General features: G+C 32.9%; 1 long non-coding RNA gene across 1 annotated transcript in view; it reads left to right on the top strand.

Annotated features, from left to right (window-relative positions):
* The first annotated feature begins 11,032 nt into the window (after positions 1–11,032).
* Positions 11,033–22,502, top strand: part of LOC144237402 (uncharacterized) — a 256,172-nt gene continuing 244,702 nt past the window's right edge. Inside the window, exon 1 of the long non-coding RNA XR_013336843.1 lies at positions 11,033–11,121. This is a non-coding gene — a long non-coding RNA (uncharacterized LOC144237402). The remainder of the gene's footprint in view (positions 11,122–22,502) is intronic.

The raw sequence follows: 22,502 nt of genomic DNA on the forward strand, positions 1-22,502 counted from the left end.
TGGCGCCCAGACCAGAGCAGTGGAAATAAAAGAGGAAAAATGTGGTCAGATTGGAGGACAACTAATAGCCTGTTTGTATGCTGATGTACAATGATCTAGTAGGGGAGAAATGATGTTGCAAGAGAGAAGGGGCATTGGTGGAAAAGGTTTTTGGGTAGATGAGAGCTGCTGGAATCTAGAGTACATGTAGAAGAATTGGCTTTAGATTGTGCTACAGGTAATTCTCCTCTGGCAACAAGATGGGCAGCAGAATGTGGGTTCATATATGGTAAGTGGGTAGATGTGGTGGTAGGAATCTATGATGTTCTCTTTATCATTTTAGTTTTCTTCATTAAATTGGATGTACAGTCATCAGCTCAGAGGAAAGACGAGGAAGGAGGTGTTATAAGTGTATAGGAAGAGAACATTTGAAAATTGAAACAGGGGAGTGGAGGAATTAAGGGAATTGGAAATTGCATGATTGCCTGACTGGCATTAAGAGATCCCATTAGATTTGTGGCTATGATTTTTAAATTTGAGATGAGGAAGTATGGTTGTGTATTTTTGTCTATACATTTAGCTGCAGAGATATAGGCATAGAGAATAGTGATCTGGATGTAACCAAACTGTGGTCTTGCCAAACAAGTAAAAATAATGACACTCAGGCAGGCAGTTAAGGATGTATATCAAGAAGTGATTATAAGGATTAGTCATAGAATTTAAGCTGGATAAGGGGAGGGATGAGAACCTCAAAGGGATTGGGGGGGCAGTAAAAAGTTAGTTGAATCAATTGATTAGATGTTTCACTAGAATCAGAGCTTTTGGTGTTTGGAATTAGAGAAAGTAAATTGGAAAGATGATGATCAGAATGGCGCTTGGGCTGGCTCAATTAGTGGAGCATGCATCTCTTGATCTTGAGGTTGTGAGTTCATGCCCTACATTGGGCATGGAGATTCCTTAAAAGAAAAGAAAAAGAAAAATGGTGATCAGAGAGGGACACATGTAACTGAAATTATAGTGGGGTTGTAGTTTTTGATAATGAATGTGATAGGGTACTTAAAGCAGGTGGAGGACAAGATCATTGGAAGATGGGATTCAAGGATCAAAGAATCTAGGGTGTAAGAATGACCTACCTGAAATATTAAAATTGTAATTGAAAACAAGATGTGTAAAAGAGAAAAGGAAGCAGGATCTGAAGGTCAGTAACCAAATCAGATAGGTCTAGGAATGTAAGGAAAAGTAATAATGAGGGATACTGAATGATAGTACTAGAATTCAAAAATAGGAAATTTGGGAGAAGAGGACAAAGAGACTGCTCTGAAAGGAGTAATGAGAAACAATAAAATGTACCTACTCCAACTCCAGCTTCTATAAGAGAAAGGTTGTAGGAGTAAAAAGAACTATCATCTGACAGATTTGCAGGGAAACCAGAATCTTTGGGAGAGAGCCAAGTTTTCATTAGATAAAGAGAGCAAATTAAACAATAGAAAAGTGGTTGTAGATGTAAAGAATTTTTCTAAGGATCAACTGTGAATTCCAGAGAACACAATGGAAGACTATCTGAAGATGGAAAGGTATAGAGGGGTATGACTGTTGGGTGTACAGAGAATTATGGAGATTTGGGTTTTGAAAGTGACGGATGCCTTGGAAACTATGTAAAGATAAAATGTAAAAGAAATTAATTCTGGTGGATTCCAGGCACATAATGGTAACAGGTCTGTAACAGGTCAGGGGAGTAAGGAGTACCCAGTCAGTGGAAGCAAGGAAGCCCAGAGATTGGCTCACTCAATTAACAAATATTCATTGAATACCTACTACATAACATACCTTGTTATAGGTGCTAAGGATTCACCTCTAACCAAAATACAGTCTTTACCTTATGAAATTTACATTCAAGTAGAGGCAACAGAGAACAAATAAACAGCTAGATAACATTAATATAGGTTACTAATAAGAGCTCTAAATGAAAATGAACCAAAAGAGGAAGGTAAAGAATAACAGGGGTATTACTTTACACGGGTATTTATGGAAGACATCATTGGGAAAGTAACAGTTGAATAAAGTATCTGAATAAAATGAAGTGAATTTTGCAAATAACTGAAGGAACAGAATTCTAGATAAAGTAATAGTAAATATAAAGACCCCGAGAAAAGAAAGCATTGTATGTACTTAAATGACAGCAAGTAGGACAGCGTGACAAATGTATAATAAGAGGGAAAGAATAATAGGAAGTTACATGAGGTTGGAGCAGTAGCTAGGGTGTGTGTGTGTGTGTGACACACACAAAAGATATGTCCATTTCCAGAAAGTTTTAGACATATCTATCTATCTATCTATCTATCGACTCTATGTATCCTTCAATAATATTCCAGTTTACACCATCATTAAAAATAAGATTGACCACTTTTGCAACACTTGCTAAAATGAAATTAATATTGATCTTTATAAATTTTCCTCATTTAAGGGGCAGTGTTATCAGAGGTTATTTAAATACACATTTTAAATGTTTATTGGAAATTTACAAATCATTTACATTATTTTTGCTCATTATTTTATTGATTTGCTTTTAAATTATATTTTCTTGTAGGAGCTCTTTCTTTTATGTGGGTTTTAATCTTTATCTATGATATATGTTGTAAATATAGTCTTCTGGTTTGTCACTTGCATTATAGTTTTTGTGTAGCCTTTTAGTATAAAAACAGTTAAAATTTATATGTGACTAATTTTATTAATCTTTCATTTCATAGTTTCTTAATTTTGTAAATACTTGAGAAGACTTATCCTAATAAACAAATAGATATTATTTTACATTTTCTTTTCATGTCTGTTTATAATTTTTATTTAACTCACAATCTATGGTTTTTCTCTTATTATACCATGTGTAAATTTTGTAGGCCCTTCAAATTATTTTGGGAATGAGGTATGGAAATGAATCCATGGTAGAAGCAAACTTTTAGGTTTGCAGTGTGTCACACATTATTCTATGTTTTTTTATATATATTAATTGATTGAATGCTAATGACAACCCTATGAAGTAGGTACTATAATAGGTTTTATTTTATATATAAGGAAACATATATATATGTATATATGTATATAATGTATATATATATATACACACATATATAATATATATGTATGTATATATATGTATGTGTATCTATCTATCTATGTATCTATGTATCTATCTATCTATCTTCAGTAATTTTCCCAGTGTCAAAACACTGGTTAATACTCTAGCGAGGGTTCAAAACCAGAAAGTCTCGCTTGAAAGTCACTATACTCTATGCTGCTCACTAATGAGCTCTTAAATTATGCCTTCTAAGTCTGGAGTTTACAATGTTAGAATTCATATTTCAACTGAGTGTTGAGAAATAAGTAGAATTTTGACAAAAGAAAGTGGAAAGAAGACCCTGTGGAGCAATACAGCACTGTAAGTTGGTGATATTTTCTGGATTTGGAGAAAAGTTCATGTTACAGGTGTGTCAGACACATAGAGTGGAGAATGGGAGTTGAGATGAGAAAGGGGAATTTTCATTAGAGTTTAGGTACCATGCCAAAGTTCAGGATTTTACTCTGAATGAGAAGGTCACAGTTTGATGGTGGTTGCAGTAGAATGTAGAAGTTATTAACAGCCTCCAATTCTGACTATACATATTTAGCTCTCTGAAATTGGGCAGGTTACCCAACTTCCCTAATCCTTGATAGATTCATCTCTTAAGGTAGAATAAAAATTACAGTTACTTTAAAGTTACTTATTTAAAGATTTAAATACATAATGAATGTTCAGGATTTAGCCTAAAGTCTGGCAAGTATTGCACATGTAATACTTTCAACTCTTATTATTTCTAGTTGAAATAAAAGTTGATGAGAGATGGTAGGCAATCCAATAAAAAAGAAGATGCAAATGACTTTTAAATGGTAGCAGGAATAGCTTTTGGTAACCATTTGGGTTCAGAGAATGAGAAAAGAAGAGAAAATAAGGATGACCCTGATATTTTGAAGTTTGGAGACCAGGTATTTGGAGATAAAAGCTGAGGTTAAAATGAAGGAGGAGGAGAAGAAGGAGAAGATTCAAGGGCAAAGTGTCAATTTATTTTTGGAAATATTAAAGTGAGATGCCTGGAGTTTATCTGTATTCTGACCATTTCTATGTTAAGAAAAGATATATTAAAATCAGTTTATAAAACATCATGTATACTGGAAATCTCTATTAATCAATATCTTTATGTTTTACCAGTGCAATAAAAAATTATAAAGTACCCAATGTTGAGTTTGAGAAATTGTAATAGTTTAAAGTGCCTTCTGATTCACCAAAGATTAAATTATGTACAGTATAATTTTATTGTTCAATATATGATATTGCATTCTAATTACATAAAAATAAGAAACCCCAAATGCTATGGGTACAGAAAAAATGCATTCCAGTTTCTGGGACAATCTCAATTTTAAATTTATTTGTTTATTTTATAAGCCATTTATTTAAAATAAATAAATAAAAGCACTTATTGAGGTTATCCACTGAATGTCAAATATCTTTGTCTAGGGCATAGGCCACAATATACGTAGCAGGTGATAGCAGGAAATGAAACTGAATTGATCAGCAAGGTAGCTTCATTAAGCCATATTGTAGCTATAGGTCCCCTCAAACAAAGGCACTGTTCTGTGTGTGACTCTGAAAACTCTTTAGTTTATTATGCAAAAATGCCCTACACTTGTGCTATACTAGAACAAATTAAATTTATTATGCTGTTATGTTTCCATTTTTATTATATGTGAATGCAGATACAGTGTTTTCAGAATGCCAGATTAGAGTTTTCAAATTAGAGTTTAAAAACCTTCTTCCAACCTGAGGAAATTAATTTTATGAGCGACTTAAGCATCTACACTCTAAAAAGACACCTGCTTTCTCCTGGTAAATATATGACTTTAAGATCATTTAAAGAGCCTTTGAAAAGTTTTAAAAAATCAGCAAAATCTACTAATAAAAATAGACAAGATGTTCAGAGGATTCAAAGTAGGTTAAGATAATCAAAATATAAATGCCATTTGAAAGGGATTCTTGCACTACATTTAGGATTTTAGCATTTTGACACTGATAAATCTTGCTGCAGGGTTCCTAAATCTGATGAGAACACCTGTTAGTGATGCACAAATGCCTGAATTAAAATGTAGTTTTGATATTTCAGTTATTAGATTAAAATCAGAAACCTTTAAACACACAGTAATTTATGTAGGATTCTTTTTGTGAGGGACTTTTAAAGCATAGATTGACTCAGTTTGATTCTGGAAAGTTTCTAAATTGAAGACTTTAAGTGAATGTGCTCTGGCCATATGATGCAATTTTATTCCATATCAAATGGAGAAGTCAAAAAGTAGAGTATGATATCATGCTGTTAAGACATAATGAGAAGATTTAAAAATTCTTTTAAATAAACTCTTAAATGGAAATATTCATAGAGGATAAAAATATTCAGGTGGTGTGATTTGACCTTTAGAGTCACATAAGAAAGATGAGTCCAATTCATTATTCATCTAGGTATTGCCTATTATAAAATAATAGACTTCAAGTGCTTTATATATAACCATTAGAAAGATCTGTGCATAACCAGCCTCCACTATGTAACCAAGTAATGCAAAAAATACCTGCAAGTTGAGTAACCCCATGAGAAGCAACACTATGATAGAACAATTTTTAATTGACTTAGAAATAAAAGTATCATAAGAATAGTTTTGTAACTTAAATATAAAAAATAGAAAATCTCTGTCCAAATCTTTGCTTCAGTATTATTCAGAATGTTATGTATAGATATAGAGACATTTCCTCACTTTTAGTAAAGTTTTTTCAAAACATTGTCTTATATTAGAACATGCTATACCTGTATAAATAAATAATGTAAAAAATAAATCTCCAAAGCTGAGTCTTGGAAAATGTTATGAAAATTAAACTTCTATTTATAAATCCTTCTGAGATCTATATCTGAAAAATTTAGTAGAGATTGGTAGAGGTGGGGGTAGAGAGAAAAACTTCAAAGTCAAATAATTTTATTTGCAATTTGAACTTTCAAAAATTAATAAAGCAGCACACAGACTTATGTTAGATAAATTGAAGTTTCAAATGTAAGTGTTTTCCTCCTATGATATACATGTTGACCAGTAGGACATAGCATTGATAAGTGATTTGGCAGGCTCTCTTAAATGATAACTAGACAAAGAGATGAAATGAGCTAAATTATTGGAGTAAATATCTTTATATTGTGCTACAAAACAATGATTTATAGAATAGACTTTTTATGATAATGAATGTAAATTAAAAATAGATCAGCAAAGAATGAGTAAATTTGTCAGTTTTCAAATACTTTTCACAGCTTTTTAAGCCTGACTTATTTCTCTGGCACAAAAGGAGAAAACATATTGGCATTTGTGTTTAAAAAACCTTAGAACAGTAAAGTGCTAATGCTTGCCAAACCAACTTAGAGTGGCTTTCTTGTCACTCTGATATGCTCTGCAGTATACCAAGTTCTTTAGCATAATATGTCCACCTTTTCCACAAAAGTTTTCTTAATTTTGGAGAATTTTTTTTTACTAATAGGTATATAATTCTAAATTTTATAGTAAGGAGAAATAATAAAGTGCATTTACATATATGCCCTCTGAAATACTATGCAATAGTCAAGTTCTGTACTTCAACATAAAAGAAGCTCAAAAGGAGCCAACTGACCCACTGACTGGCAGTCAGTGCCTCCATGTGATGTTTCAAATTCATCATGGCTCCACTTTGCATGAAATCCTCTTTGTAGTATGAAAGCCAGTTTGGCAGATGTTATCTAATGAAGGAAGACAGGACACTTTGAAAGTCAACTGCAGTTCTAGGGCCTCCTGTATGTCAATGAGGTAATTGTTATTATAAATTGTTTTGGGCAGACAAACAAATGGCAATTTTGATTTAGAGTAAGAATAAAATGGAGAAAGGTTAAAGGACTGTGCCATATGTTTTTGAGTGAATTCTACACATAGTTCTTATGATAATGTATATTGATTTAAAATTAGGTCAGAAGATGAGAAAAATAGTCAATTTTCAATTAGTTTCCACAGAGCTTTCTAGTTTACATTTAAGCATATATTCTGCTGCAGTGGTTTTTTAAACATAGATTATTGTTACTTTTTGGCTCTGTTAAAGGATGGAAAAGGAAACAAATTTGTTTTGTAATGACCCAGTTTCATAAGGGTGTTGCAGACTTTTGGAAATGTTTTAATTTTAGTTACATTGATTCAGGTTAATTTGGGAACAATTATAAAGCATATACAAATTACAAATCCTAAAATGTATATTGTAAAGATTTGAAGAGTTATAAGAACCCAAAAGATTCAAGCTCCATTTACTAAGAATAAAATGCTGATAACCATGAGTTGTAGTTGTGGTTTGGATGTACTCAGAAAAGTTAAGTACATAAAAAATGTCACCTTCTTATTCAGCATATTAGCTCCCTGGGTGTCTTCAAGACGTATCCGCTGGCTTTTCTTTCAAAATTTACACTTCCCTTAGCTATGCTATGATATTACATCTATGGAAGAGTGAGCTGGCTTCCATTCTGCTCATGCATCATCAACCAAACTGTCAGTAAAGTGCTAATTGCAGAAACTTTATTACTTGAGGTGATATTGAACCAGAGAGAACACAGCTTGATTTTTCATATTCCAAAGTTAGCAATGTGAGCAATTAGGGGAAAAAAAACTTTCCTTTCTGTTTCAATTTGTAAGCTAAGCAAAATTGAAATGGATGTCACTGACGGTAAAGCAGAAACTTAAAATACTGTCCTTGTAGGTGACTTTACAACTTTGCATAAAAATATCCTATTAACCCATTCTTATCAAAATGTGTATTTTGTATCTTAATAGCACTTGTAATTTTACAACATAATTGGATAGCTTTAATTGGAGAAACAGAGAACTCTACCTTATTTTATGATTCTGTCATCCAAGTATTTTTGCAGAAGTATACTTCAAAGATGAGCTTTTATATACTTTCCAAATATATATAATATATTTCCTATGGGATCTAAAATATTTAAAACACTCTTTAAACATTATTTCAGAAAATGGGTTTGGAGGTAGCAAAAGGAATTTCATCTAGAAATACAAAAATAGATGAAGATGGTTTAATGGAAATTTTATTGGAATAGATGCATGGCAAGTCACCTGGGACCATTTCCAGCTGAGTTCTGTAGGGGGTGATGAGGAAAACCAGCAAATATAATTCCACGTGAAGTCTTTGGGGAGATTTAGTGTTCATTAAAGCATATGAGAGGAACCTCTTAATCAGACGTAAGGGTGTAAAGAAAAGGAAACAAACTTATGTTAGATTCTTAAGAAAGAGAAATAATTAGGGACGTGAAGGTGGAAAGGACAGGAAAAAGGAAATGTTTCATCCCAAGAAACAACTGAAGATGGTATGGCCTTGGAATTTTTTTTTTTTTAATTGTGACAGTTTGGAGAGGCTGAAAGTTCAACAGAACTAAAGCCTGGAAATTAAATGGGTGATATGGATTAGAAGGACACTAGCCTGTGAAGTAAGCCATGCAAGATCTTGAAAGGGCTCACATGCTAAAGAATTTCAAACTTGTTGGAAGGGCAATGGGAAGTCATGTAGTGTTTTGCATAGGAATTTAACATCAGATTTGTATTTTTGATAGGTCAATTTTGCTACAGTCTGGAGAATTGCCTGGAGCTATACAAGCCTGAAAATAGGGAAACCACTTAAAAATCTGTTGCAGCAATCCACATAGGTTATGATCCAGGGCTCAGCTGGAGCAGTAGCAGGAGGAAGGGTAAGATGGTTTTGAAAGACCTTTAGGAGACAGACTCAACTGGTAAAGGACTTGCTGTGTGAAGTGAAGGAGAATGAATATTTAGGGATGATGCTTAGTTTCTAGTCAGGACAACAGAAGGAATAGTGGTGCCATTTGTTGGGACATAGGAAGAGGTGAGTCTTGGAGGTAGAGATGATTTCAGTTGCAAACCTGTTGAGTTAACATTTCCTATGAGATATACATGTGATTGATGCACATGGAAACAGTGGACCATGGAATACAAGCCAGATGAGAAGAAAGTGAAAATAGGAAAGTAGTGATAGGGAAAAAGGAAAGGGGTCAGGTTCTGGAAGTTTCAGTGAGTTACATGGACAAGTGTGGTCAGGGAGAGTAACTGCAAGTGATCTGAATGGGTGGAAGGTTGTGCTCAGAGCGAGGTATTTAAGTTTATGAATCCAGCAGTGGACAAATCCTGGTGATGACAGGTGCATGGGTGGTTGTGGGCCAAAGTGGGTGAGTGTCCTTGGAAATGAGGTACGAGCCGCTGAAGTCTGTGTTGCACTTCCATTTTCCCAGTGTTCATGTTGAGATCTCACTTGGAACTCAGATGCTGTTAGGGTACAGAGTATATTTTGATATCTGTATCCCAATGTTTGTGTTTGTATACACAGGGTGTTGTATATAGAAGTCTTTGGCTGGGGTTTTGCTACAAGTAACCATAGAGAGAATTGAGTACTTACTGAAAACAAGAGTGACAGTCTTTCTACAATAAGTCAGCAAAGAGATATAAGTTTGAAACAGAGACATGAACTTAATTTATAATTAATTTAATTAATATATTCATCCCACTATTGGGTTGAGTTCAGTTTGATAAGTTTAGTGCATATATGCTGGCCTATATAAAATGTGTACGTAGACAAGTGTTTGAAAAGCAGAGGGAAGAGATTGATTATTGGGGATTAAATGTTTAGGAAACCTTACAGAAGAGATAAAGCTTGATCTGAACTTTAGAAGACAGCTTAAAGTGTAAACTTAAGAACCTATATTATTTACTGATTAAATATTAAATAAGCTTGGGTTCATTCATAAGCGGTAAGCTCTTGGTAAAATTGTTTAGTCTTTCAAAGCATAAATGTTTTCAACTGTAAGGTAAAAATATTATTACTATCACTTACAAACGGTAACTAATTTAAAAGCTTTTTTCCTTATAATAATTGATTAAAGTGAAAGCACTAACAATTTTATTTATCAAAAGGACAAACATTATAGAATATAGAGGTTATGTAGAGAAAGAATTGCTGTCTTAAAAAATTGAACATACTTTCTATTGCCAAAGAATTTTTTAAATAGAGTAAAAAAGTAATTATTGTATCCTCACTAGTAGGAAAATGATATTATCAGAACATACTAAATAATAGACACTATTAACGTTGATTAATGAATTTTCCCCCATTTCTCAGTACACAGAGGATTGTGCTTACTTGCTCACTTGAACCTAGGTGTGGATATTCTATTAATTCTGGATAATAAAACATAGGTGGAGGTGTCTTCTAGTAAAAAGCATTTGTTTATTTGCGCTCTATTCTTCAATTCTCTTCTCTCCTCTCATGGCAAATATTTACGACTGGTGCTGAGATGGAATTGTCAAAACATGTTACAACATTTATTAATCTGGTTATTTGAGACAAAGACCGCTGACCCAGCTACATTAAATAGGAACAAAAACCAAGATTTGGAGGTTGTTTGTTACTACACTATGATTTAAACTATACTAATTGATATAGGATATAAAGTTGTCAATCACAAATTAGATAATAATCTATTGAAAGAGAGGAAGTTTATCTTTTATCTAGGCCTGGACAAATAAGATAAATCATGAAGAAAATAGTGGCCTGAACAATAAGAAACCTTTTTCTGGATTGCTTCCATTGATGCTTTGTCCCTGAAAGCAAGAAGAATCTTGCCAATAAGGGACTTTTATTAGACAATGCCCCTGGCCACCCGCAATCTCGTGAGTTTAACACCAGTGGTTTTGAAGTGCTCTTTTTGCCCCTAAACACAGTGTCACCAATTCAGCCTCTAGAGCAGGGGATTAAGGACATTTCAGGCTCAATACATATGGTATTCTATGGAAAACATTGTCAGCGTTGTGGAAGAGAACCCCAGTAGAGAGAACATTCTGAAAGTCTAGAAGGATGGTGTCATTGAAGATGCCATTGTTGTTATGGAAAAAGCCATGAAACCCTGAAATACTATATTCCTGCTGGAGAAGGAGAAGGAGAAACAGAAGGAGAAGGAGCAAAAGAAGTGGAAGAAGAAGGAGAAGAAGAAGGTAATAAAAACACAGATAGATGAAGAAGAAAACGGTAAAGTTGAGATATATAATGGTGACATAATTTTATTTCTAACGAGTATAGACAATAATATACATATTATCCATATTAAATAGCTTATCATCTAAAATTTTAATTCTAAGCTTTTAATTTCACACCACAAAATATTCTCCATGTTTCGTATAATCTTCCCTCTGGAGCTTATGGTCTGAGACCAGCAATGTAGCATAAAAGTAAACATATAAGAAATAAAATAAATTCTGTTAAATGTTATCAGTATCCTAGGTATGTGAAAGGCATGATGAAAGGCAAGAAAGCCACATGATTATGGAGCTAAATGCTCTAAAAATAAGAATAAAGGGTATTCATGCAGAGAGGAGGAGGATATGGACATGCGAATTGCAGTAGAGGGCAAGGAATAAAGAAATTTGTGGTGGAAATAGGTTGAGCTTTGAAATGATATGTCTTAAGTTAAATTATAGAAGACGACAGAAGTGAGTCTTCTAGAACATGAATTCTAGGTGGTGAGGAATGTGTCCTGGTGCTCCAATAATATCCCAACCATTTCAGTAGAAGTAGGTTTCTCAGATTTAACAAGAGATGTTACTGAAAATTCTCTGTGCCTCTCAGACGTGAAAGGCCAACAGAGAACTATAAATTTAGGAAGGCAATGAGGGAAATGGCATGAAGGTTGTTGTTCATTCTCTACCCTATAGCAGAAGGATATTTTTGAAATGGGGATCTGCTCATATAATCTCTACTTCCTGTTTAAAACCCTTCAATGGTTTTCCATTTCTTTTAAATGGATGACTTTTCATTAAAGAACCTCAGGATAGAGGGATAAAATGACCTAAGATTGTAAATAATATGAACTGTATCCATCTCTCCAAGTCTTCTCTTACCCTGCCTTCCTTAAATTCTTCCCTAGAGCCACCATCATAGACTTCTTTCAATTCCTTGATTAACTGTGCTCCCTCTCACCATGAAGATTTTGCATATGCAATTATCCTACCAATAATGTTTTTTCTTCCTCTATTCATTTCTCACCTAAATCTTATATACTATTTTTTACTGAAGTCTTACTGGATTTCCTGGCTAGGTCAAATCTTCTTGTAACAGAATTTTGTACCACTGAGCACCTCTCCTTTGTAGCCATTGTCAGAGTTGCAATTGTTTAATTCTTTATGCATCATTCATTGATGGACATTTGTTTTCTTCACTGGAATATAAGCTCCATGAGACAAGCGATCATATGTTTCTGCTTAAGCTTGCTTAGTGAAGAATGTTTACTAAAGTGTCAAGTAAGTGGAAGCCTTTTAATGAATATTGATTGAATAAATTAATATTGTAGAACAATGATGATGACACCTTGATTAACAAGATTGTCACTAAAATGCTTAAAATGAAGGCCACAGTATTTTGAGGGAAGTGTCGGAAGGCACTGATTTTTTCAAAATGTTGTAGTCATCAGTATTTGCAGAAAATTATGGATCTGATGCGAATCTCTTAGGTTAAGGAGAGAAGGATAATAAACTATCATGTTAGTAGTGATTTTCATGAGTACTTTTCTTTCAAAGTCTGAAACAAAAAGTAAGTAATATGTTACCATTTTGATGGTGCGTTTCATCTTTCAAATTCTCTGCAGAAAGAGTTTAATAAAATTCAGTTCAATTAGGATCCTTAGGTAATATACCGTTCAAATAAAATATTGTGGTTAACCAGACCCTTTGTAAAGTTTCAGTCACTGTTGTAGAATATATTTACAAAACTCTTAGTATTCTTTGCTGTCTTAGTAAACACAATGATAGTGGATGTTATATAACCTTTTCTGATGATTCAGAATACTCTGATGCTTATGGTTATCACTTTGGTAATCAATTTTCATTATGAGAAATATAGATATAAATTTAGAAGAGACAGTAGATTGTACTGAGTGACCCTTGGATATAACCCAAAAGGTATTTTTTAAATTATTAAATACCTTCTATACTTGTTTTATATTAATCAATTTGCCTCTATCATAAAAGCAAAGGACAAGAAAGTTCTGGCTTTATTATAATTGACTTAGTAAGTTGAAAAACTTGACCTTTTGTGAATCATGTGGAGTTATTTATAAACCCTGTTTTATTATGTTAATATCTAAATTATTCCATCTGGATCTAGTAATGAAAGTCATCCCTCAGAATACATGCAAGTGGTTTACTTTTTAACTCAAGATTAATCTATATAAATGTAGTTCTAATTGACACGAGAAATGTACTTTTTAAAACAAAATATTAAAAGCTGTTTCTTTTTAAACAAAAAGTTGCTTATGAAAGATTAAGTATTTTTATTTAAAAAAAGGTTCTAAATGTTATTTTCAAAAAATGCATCATGAAAAGAGTTCTCATAAAAATGTTTTATTAATGAAGTATTTCAAGTGGGAAAAATGATAATATATATTCATTGAGTTACTCTTATTTTGGGAGTTTTTCTTATTTCTGGAAATTTAACATAAAAATATAAATTATTTAATGAGTGCGGGTAACATGTTTATGAACATAGAGAGACCTTGCCAAATCAAATCCTGACAATAACCAGAAGGTCACATTTTTGTAAGATATTTTAAAACACATCTAATATTTTCTTCACATTGGGACAATATTTCTACATTTTATACCAGTGGGAGGTGTTAAATTTATTTGCATGAAGAATGGTATGAATGCTTATGACTTTATTGCTAATTTTTCCTACATTGAAAAATTGCCCTATTTTAAAGCAGAACTCCAAAATCCTGGAAAAACAAAAAAAATAATTAAAATCTTCCAAGTACAACAGACAGTCCTACAAGTAAGTATGCTTTTGTACCATAATCTAGCATCTTTTTTGATAAGAAAGACCTTTTTCCTGGCTACTTTTATTTCCTATATTCCCATTTCTAAAATAAACTATCAGGCAAGCTTTGTGAAAGGCAGACTTATTTACCTAAATATTTTGCAAGGCAAAGAAAGAGAACCTTCCTGGGGCTAAATTATCCTCTCCAAGGTATGTGAATGTTCCTTCCATTTTGTTCCTTCTAATTAAGCATTATTATAAAATCCTCACTGATCTCACAGCTGATTAGTGTTTCCATTAAGAAACTGTCAATATAATGTTAAGTCTAGACATAGAGAGCTGTAAGAAAAATTCTAGCACTATTTTCATACATTAAAAACAGGAACAAATCACATTTTACTATAGGGACTCTATTGTAAGATGTGTAGAAGACAATTATTTAAAGTGTACAAAATTTTTACTCATAATTTTCCAAGATACCTATGTTATTTCTAGTATCCATATATTTGCATTTGCTGTTTCCATTCTGGAAGACTTTCCCATTCCTCACCTTGAGCATCCGTGCTCTGAGCAAATTCTCCCTATCATTGCACTGAAGTACAAACCATCATCTCTTTTGTCCTGGACTACTGGCATACCCCACCTAAGTGGTTTCTCCGTTTTTGCTCTTTCTCTCTTGTCATCTTTTTCACTTAGTAGCCAGATGAATCTTCACACAACTGTTGAAACTCTGTCCCCCTCCCTTCAGGAACTTCTAACACAGAATGAAATCCAGTCTTTACTAACATCAAGTAGATTGTCATCCTGCCCCTCACTATCCCTCCAAATCCACTCAATGCTATTTCTCCAACTTGCCAAATTCTATTCTTTGACCTGGAAAAATCTCTCACTAGAATTTGAGAAGCTTTAATCATATCATTTAAGTTTCTGCTCAATGTCATCTCCCCATAGAGGTCTCCCTTAAGATTTTGTCTAAAGTAGTTGATAACCACATCACTGTCTATAACTTTAGCCTGTTTATTTTCTTCATAATACTTTCTACTTGAAATTATATCATTTAGTTTTTTTAATTTTTATTGTCCATCTCCTGGACTAGAATATGCTCACAGCATAACAACTTTATTAATCTATCTGCTACTGTATCCCCAGTTCTTAGAAGAGCATGTGGCACAAATTATCCTCTTAGTACTTGAATGAAAAAAAACAAATAAATCAAGGGTCTCTGATTCCATGAAGCCTTTTCCAACTGCCCATCTCTCACAATTACACCAGTTGAGCAGATGTGATCATTTCTTTCTTTATCCCATTTGGCATATAAAGTTAACTTGTATTGAGTGCTTACTGTGTAGGTACTAGGACTTTTCACATATATTGTCTTCTGTAAACTCATAATTACTCTGTGGTGGTAAATATTATTAGTGGTAGCATTAGTAATAGTAGTAGTAGTAGTAGGAATGGGAATAGGAATAAGAATAGGAATAGTAGTAGTAATATTTCTAGCCCAATGTCACCCAACAAGCAAGTGGAAGAGGAATGATTCAACCTTAGGGAGTCTGGCTCCTGAACCAGACTCTAAAGCCAATATGCTACGCCACTTCTTTAAAGAAATCATTACAGTATTTTGCAATGGTTTGTTTGCATATTAACACTGTGATCTCCCTTGGAGGGAAACTTATGCTTTATTCTAATACAGCACAAGCAAAATGGTAGTGAAAGAATGAATGAAGAATTATCTATATTTAGGCAACAACTAATGAATTCATATAATCTAAAATAAAACAAAAGCTTTTTTGTCAGACTGTCAGAGCTGCCTGATTCTGAGAAGAACGAGGGACCTATAGTTTACCTGTGGATCAGATCAGCTTACTATATTGAAACTTTTCAGAACAGATCTTAACCAGACATCCCTTCAATCTATAAACATTTATAGAATTCCAAGAATACTGTTTGAAATTTAGACATAAAACATTACTAAGACCATTTTGAAAAACTAGAGAAAACCTGATTCCATACTAGCTGGGTTTTTTTTTTGTGTGTGTGTGTGTAACTTTAGGGATTTAGATGGAATATAACTTGATTTTATTAATGAACTCCAGACTTACGTCATAAATTCCCTTTCAAAACTAAACATTATGCAACAGAGATAGAAAATCTCAAGACTTTATCTGAATATGTGAATATATGAACAGGAAAACATATGCTATTTTTGTGTCTGAACAACTAAGGGGAAAACATGTGTATTGTATTTCTCAAGGCTCTTTTTTTTGTATCACAGACATACCTTAGATCAGCTAGGACAAAGAGAATTATTGGCTGAACTAACCTAGTTAGGCAAGTAGAAACGTCAACGGCAGTGTCACTCACTAGTTTGAAGATATGAACCAGATACTCAAATGCTTCAGTATTCTTAGAGCTTTAAGTGCCTGTTTTTCTCCATATATGTCATGAATGATTGAGTTTAACACCTGGAAAATTAAATCCAAAAAATTACCTTCTTTGTAATAGTAGCTCTGTCTATATTTCAAAGCAATCTATTAATTTCATTGGTCAAGTGGAGGAGTTGTTTTTTTTTTTGAAAGTATACTCTAGGTAAACTTTTTATTAAACAGTTTTGATTTAAATGATTTACATTAATATCATCGTTGATATTTAAATTCTTTAATATGAAAATTTGGAAGTTCACCAGAAATATGAATTGAGCATAGTATATATACTGTAGTGAAATAATTTTTAGATATAAAACAATACTAAGAAAGAGTGGTCAAAAGAAATTTATTCCCTTTCCAGGACAGTGCACTTCAAACTCTGTGGTAAAGAACCAAGTTTTTGGTTGTTTTCCTTCACTCCCAAGTACCTGAGGCACCAATATTTTTGTTAAATAAAAGTAAATTACTACAAAATTAAAACAAAAAAAGGCATCCACAAAACGTTAAATTATTTATTTTTATATTTAATAGATATAGAATTACATTTCAGTAAATATACCAAGAAATATTATATAGAAAACAGAAATAAAAATTTTCTGGAAATTTTTCTTTTAAAATGGGCATGCATATAAGTTATTAGTATAGACAATCACTATTATACTCATAATCTTTGACTTTCTTAAGTTGTAACTAAACAAAAATTTATGTGTGAAAACTGATGCCCAACTCCAAATACTTTTTTTCACACATTTTGAACCAACACCATGTAAATCAGTAAAGTTTTAATGTAGCAAGTGGGTTTGCTTTTTACCTGCTTTTATATCTAAAATAAATTACATGGGTAAATTTCTAAATGTTGATTTCTAGTATCTGTATTTATTTCAGTAATGTAACAATAACAAACAGTTAAAATGTAACAAGAGAATGTATCTTCCCTACAATTTTTTTTAAAAATATTTTTATTTATTTCTAGGAGAGAGAGAGAGACAGACAGCATGAGCAGGGAAGGGTCAGAGAGAGAGGGAGACACAGACTCTGAAATAGGCTCCAGGCTCTGAACTGGCAGTCAGCACAGAGCCCGACGTGGGGCTCAAACCCACGAACTGCGAGATCATGACCTAAGCGAAAGTCGGACGCTTAACCAACTAAGCCACCCAGGGGCCCCTCTTCCCTACAAATTCTTACTGATGTGGCCTCCCCCCTCCTTTCACTGGCTCCTTGGCTTCAGCAAGCCCTTAAATCTAGGTTTCTCTGTTACTGTAGGCTGGAATCTGCTTCTGAATTATTAGTTTCTATAATTTTGGGGCTCACCTTGTTTGTAATCCTCTCTTGAGTCACATTTCTGCCCTCTCTGTTGTCCAGTACTTGAAAGTATTTACTTCATATTTTCTCCCCATTGCCTAGCTGTTGAAGAAGAGAGGGTGCTGTTACATCAGCTTGGCTAGAAGTGGAAGTATTATACCATGCACATATTGTCATGTTATATATTTATTGTTATTCACTTTAAAATAGTGTCTAATTTCAGCTTTTATTTTCCATTTGCCTGATGAAGTATTTAGAAATGCATTATTTGATATTATGAAGTTAGGTTTTTTCTACTTTTACTTTTATTATTGATTTCTAGATTAACTTCACTCTCATCAAAGAACATAATTAAATAATTTCAATTTTTAGATTGTGTTGTAGCTTTCCTTTTGGCATAGCATATGGGTAAATTTTATACATGGGTGCTTAATATATATTATTGTTCTTGGGTGAAATATTCTCTACATATCAATTCATTTCTATTTAAAAATTTAATTTTTCATACCTTCTTATTTTTTTGCTCGCTTCTATCAGTTGTACAGAGAAGTATATCAAATGTGGATTTCTTTATTTTTTTCTCTAATATGAATTTATGATATTAGATGATTATAGATTTGGTATTGTGACATATTCTTATTGGATTAACTCCTTTATACTTTAAATGTTTTTTTTTATTTTTTTATTAAAAAATTTTTTTAATGTTTTATTTATTTCTAGGAGAGAGAGAGAGACAGGGTGAGCAGGGGAGGTTCAGAGAGAGAGAGTCACAGACTCTGAAACGGGCTCCAGGCTCTGAGCTGGCAGTCAGCACAGAGCCCGACGCGGGGCTCGAACCCACAAACCGCGAGATCATGACCTGAGCGAAAGTCGGACGCTTAACCGACTAAGCCACCCGGGCGCCCCTTAAATGTTTATTTTTGAGAGAGAGAGAGAGTGAGAGTGTGTGCATGTGTGCATGCAAGTGGGGGAGGGGCAGAGAGAAAGAGAGAGAGAGAGAGAAAGAGGTGGTGAAGGACAGAGGATCCCAAGCAGACTCCATACTGATAGCAGAGAGCCCCATGTGAGGCTTGAACTCACAAATCATGAGATCATGACCTGAACCAAATCAGACACTTAACCTACTGAGCCACCCAGGTTCCCTACCTCTTTATATTTTAACATGGCCTTCTTATCTCTTACTTTGAAGTCTGTTTTGCCTTATATTAGTATAGCGACAACAGCTTTCTCTTGGTAAGTGTTTCATGCTATCACTTTTCTTTCAACTGTTTTGTGTTCTTATACGTAAGGTGTGTCTTTCATAAGCAATACAAAGTTGACAGTTGTTTTTTACTATGACTATCTTATCTTAATCTTTTACTTGATGAATTTGGTCTATTTACATTTAATATAATAATTGATATAGCTATGTTTATGTGTGTCATGCTACAGTGTTTCTTTTCTCTGCTTTGTTTCTTACTTTTGATTTAGTAAGATATTATTATATTTGTTTCTTATATCAATTCCTTAATTATGTATTCTGTAACTATTTGGTAATGACTACTCTAAGGTTATATAACTCATCTTGTTCTAAGTATAAACTAAAAGAAGTTTTTATTTTATCACATTCTTGCTACTGTTTGAACCATACACCTTTTAACTCTATTTACTCTATACTTCATTTTTATTCTTACTGTTTTCAAAATGGGGAAATCTTCTAAGACTTCACTGATTCAACTCCAATTGATGATAGCTTGAATGTTTGCCCTTTTACCTTGTCAAAGAAAAAAAAAATCATGGTAGTGTTTAATAAGGAAATGTTTCTTTTCTATCAGAAATTAGATGCAGTTGATCAAAGGCCTTTTGGCATCTGTCATGAAGGTCATTGAATTTTTTCCCCTTTACCCATGTAATATGATTGGTTATGGTAATCTACTTTCTATTAATGTAAAGCCCTTGAATTCCCACAGAAAGTTTCTCTTAATAATGTCACTTTATGAATTTAATATTCTGTTAAATTTGGGATAAATGTGTCTTTTTGTATTTATGTCCACAAAATAACTTTGTCCGCATATCTGTGTCATTTCTGCTTTGCTCTGTTTTTTAGTATTTGTTAAAAGCTGGAAGCAACATCATATTAGCTTCATAAAATGAATTGGGTAGTTTCTCTTATTTCTCTGTAGAAGAAATTAAAAAGCAAATAAATTGTGTATTCTTAAAATTTTATACAAACTCATCTATGAAACTATCTGGGTCATGAAACAATTAGAAAAATTTCTTTAGTCTATATAATAATTTAACTTTATAACAAAAATTTACTATTTCATTGAGTGTTTAAATTCCATGAGCATGATTTCATGTACATAATCTGAAAAATTTTTCTGTGTCTGAGGTTCTCTTTTCATAACTAATATTGTGAATTACTATTTTCACACTTTTCCATCAGTATCCATTACAGATTTACTTATTTCATTATAGTTTTCAAATAAGTAGCTTTAGATATGTCTTTGTTTCTATTTTTTTCTTATTTATTAAGTTATGTTTTCATCTTTATAACTGTTTTTTATTGGTTCTCAGGGATTATCTCAATGTACTTTTACTATCACCATATTAGTATTTATTGCTGCAAAACAAATTACAGCAAACATTCCAACTTAAAAGAATGCCCATTTATTAGTTCACTGCATATCAAAAGTTTAGCATGATATTGCTGTGTTCTCTGTTCAGTGTATCATGAAGCAAAAGTCAAGATGTCAGTCAGGCTGTCTTTTCCTAGAGGCTCTTAGGAAAAAATATGCTTTCAAGATCATTCTTGTTATCTTCAGAATTCAGTTTTTTTGCTATTATAGGACTGTGTCCTTTTTGGCTGTCACTTAGTGACCGCACTCAACTTCTAGAGGTTGTCCATGTGGCCTTATGTCTTCAGATCTGCATCAGTGTGTTAAATCCTTCCTCATGCTTTAGAATTTTACCTATTGTCCCTGTCCTCTACATCAGATTTAAAGAGGTCATGTGACTAAGCTAGACACATCAGAATATTTCCCTATATTAAAGTTCACTGAACTGAGACAATTACATTTACAAAATCATAGCAGCATCTAAATAGGTATTTGACTGAATAACTGGGAGAAAGCATATATTTACCAGAGGGTCACATAGAATTGACTGTCACACTCCTATGAGTAGAATATTTTGTTCACTTACTATTTTTCCTACTCTGCAGGTATAATTTCTCTGGAGTACATGTTTGTCTGTATCTACTGCTTTTTAGTATATTCTGACTAGAGAAGCTGATATCCTCTTTGACTCGAGTTAGTTGTTATCATATTTTGATTCTTTTGTGGTTTAATGAACTTTTTAGATAAAGTTAATTTTTATTTCAGTGAAATGAGATAAAGAGAATTGGTATGATTCTTTTTTCCATTTGGGAATTTTTTGAGATTCAAGATATGATCAATATTTATATATGCCTTATGAATAGTTAAAAAGTGTATATATTTTCTGCCTAGGAGCTAAAATATTAATTATATTCAATTTATTGATTTCCTTATTTGATTTTGGATTATTTGATCATCATAGAGAATGTTTCCTATTTATCATTTTATTTTTAAAGCTATTTTATTATAGTTGAGTGATACATTATTTTCTTTCTTTCTTTGTTGTCATCATGCTATGTATTCTATCCCCAGAACTTGCTTATTATTAGAAGTTTGAAACTTTTGACCACATTTACCCACTTCTCCCACTCCCCCACCTCCCACCACTGGAAACCATTATTCTATTAATTCTTCGTTAACTGTGAGTTGTTTTTGTTTTTGTTTTAGATCTTACATATAAGTAAGATCATACATTATTTGTCTTTTTTTTTCTGATTTCATCTAATGCTATCAATTTCCATCCATGTTGTTGCAAATGTCAGGATTTCCTTCTGTATTATGGCTGAATAATATGCATATATTACACAAACATTTATATAACATATATACTTATTCACTCATTCATATAGGAGTGGACACTTGGGTTGTTTCCATGTCTTGGCTATTGTAAATAATGCTGTGGTGAACATGAGGGTGAATATATCTCTTTGGGATAGAGATATTGTTTCCTTTGGTTATATGCCCAATAGTGAAATTGATGGATCATTTGGTAGCTCTGTATTTAATTTTCTAAGAAACTTCCATACTGTTTCACAGTGGCTGTACCAATTTACATTCCTACCAACAATGCACAGTAGTTCTCTTTCTGCATATCCTCACCAGCACTTATTATCCCTTATCTGTGTAATGACAGACATTCTAACAGATGTGGAGTGCTATTTCATTATGGGTTTGATTTACATTTCCCTGATGATTAGTAATGTCAAGCACCTTTATTTTTCATTGAAATTAAAGTTAGTTAACTTACAGTGTAGTCTTGGCTTCAGGAGTAGAACCCAGTGATTCATCTCTTACATATGGTATCTAGTGTGCATCCCTAAAAGTGCCCACCTTAATGCCCGTCACCCATTTAATCAATTCCCCATCCACCTCCTCTCTAGCAGCCCTCAGTTTGTCCTCTGTATTTAAGAATCTCAAGCACCTTTTTATGTACCTGTTGGCCATTTGTATGTGTACATTTTCTTTGGAATAATGCCAATCCTTATGTTCATTTAATAATCAGATTTTTTTGGTATTGAATTGTATGAGTTTTTAAAATATATTTTGGATATTTAACCATTGTTAGATACATGATTTTCAAAAATTTTCCCATTATGTAGTTTGCCTTTTTATTTTGTTGATGGTTTCTTTTGCTGTGCAGAGCTTTTCAGTTTGATGCAGTCCTGCTTATTTATTTTAGCTGTTTTCACCTTTGCCTTTAGT

This window comes from Crocuta crocuta, unplaced genomic scaffold (assembly GCF_008692635.1).
Source record: "Crocuta crocuta isolate KB4526 unplaced genomic scaffold, BGI_CrCroc_1.0 scaffold125, whole genome shotgun sequence".
NCBI classification, from domain to species: Eukaryota; Metazoa; Chordata; class Mammalia; order Carnivora; family Hyaenidae; genus Crocuta; species Crocuta crocuta.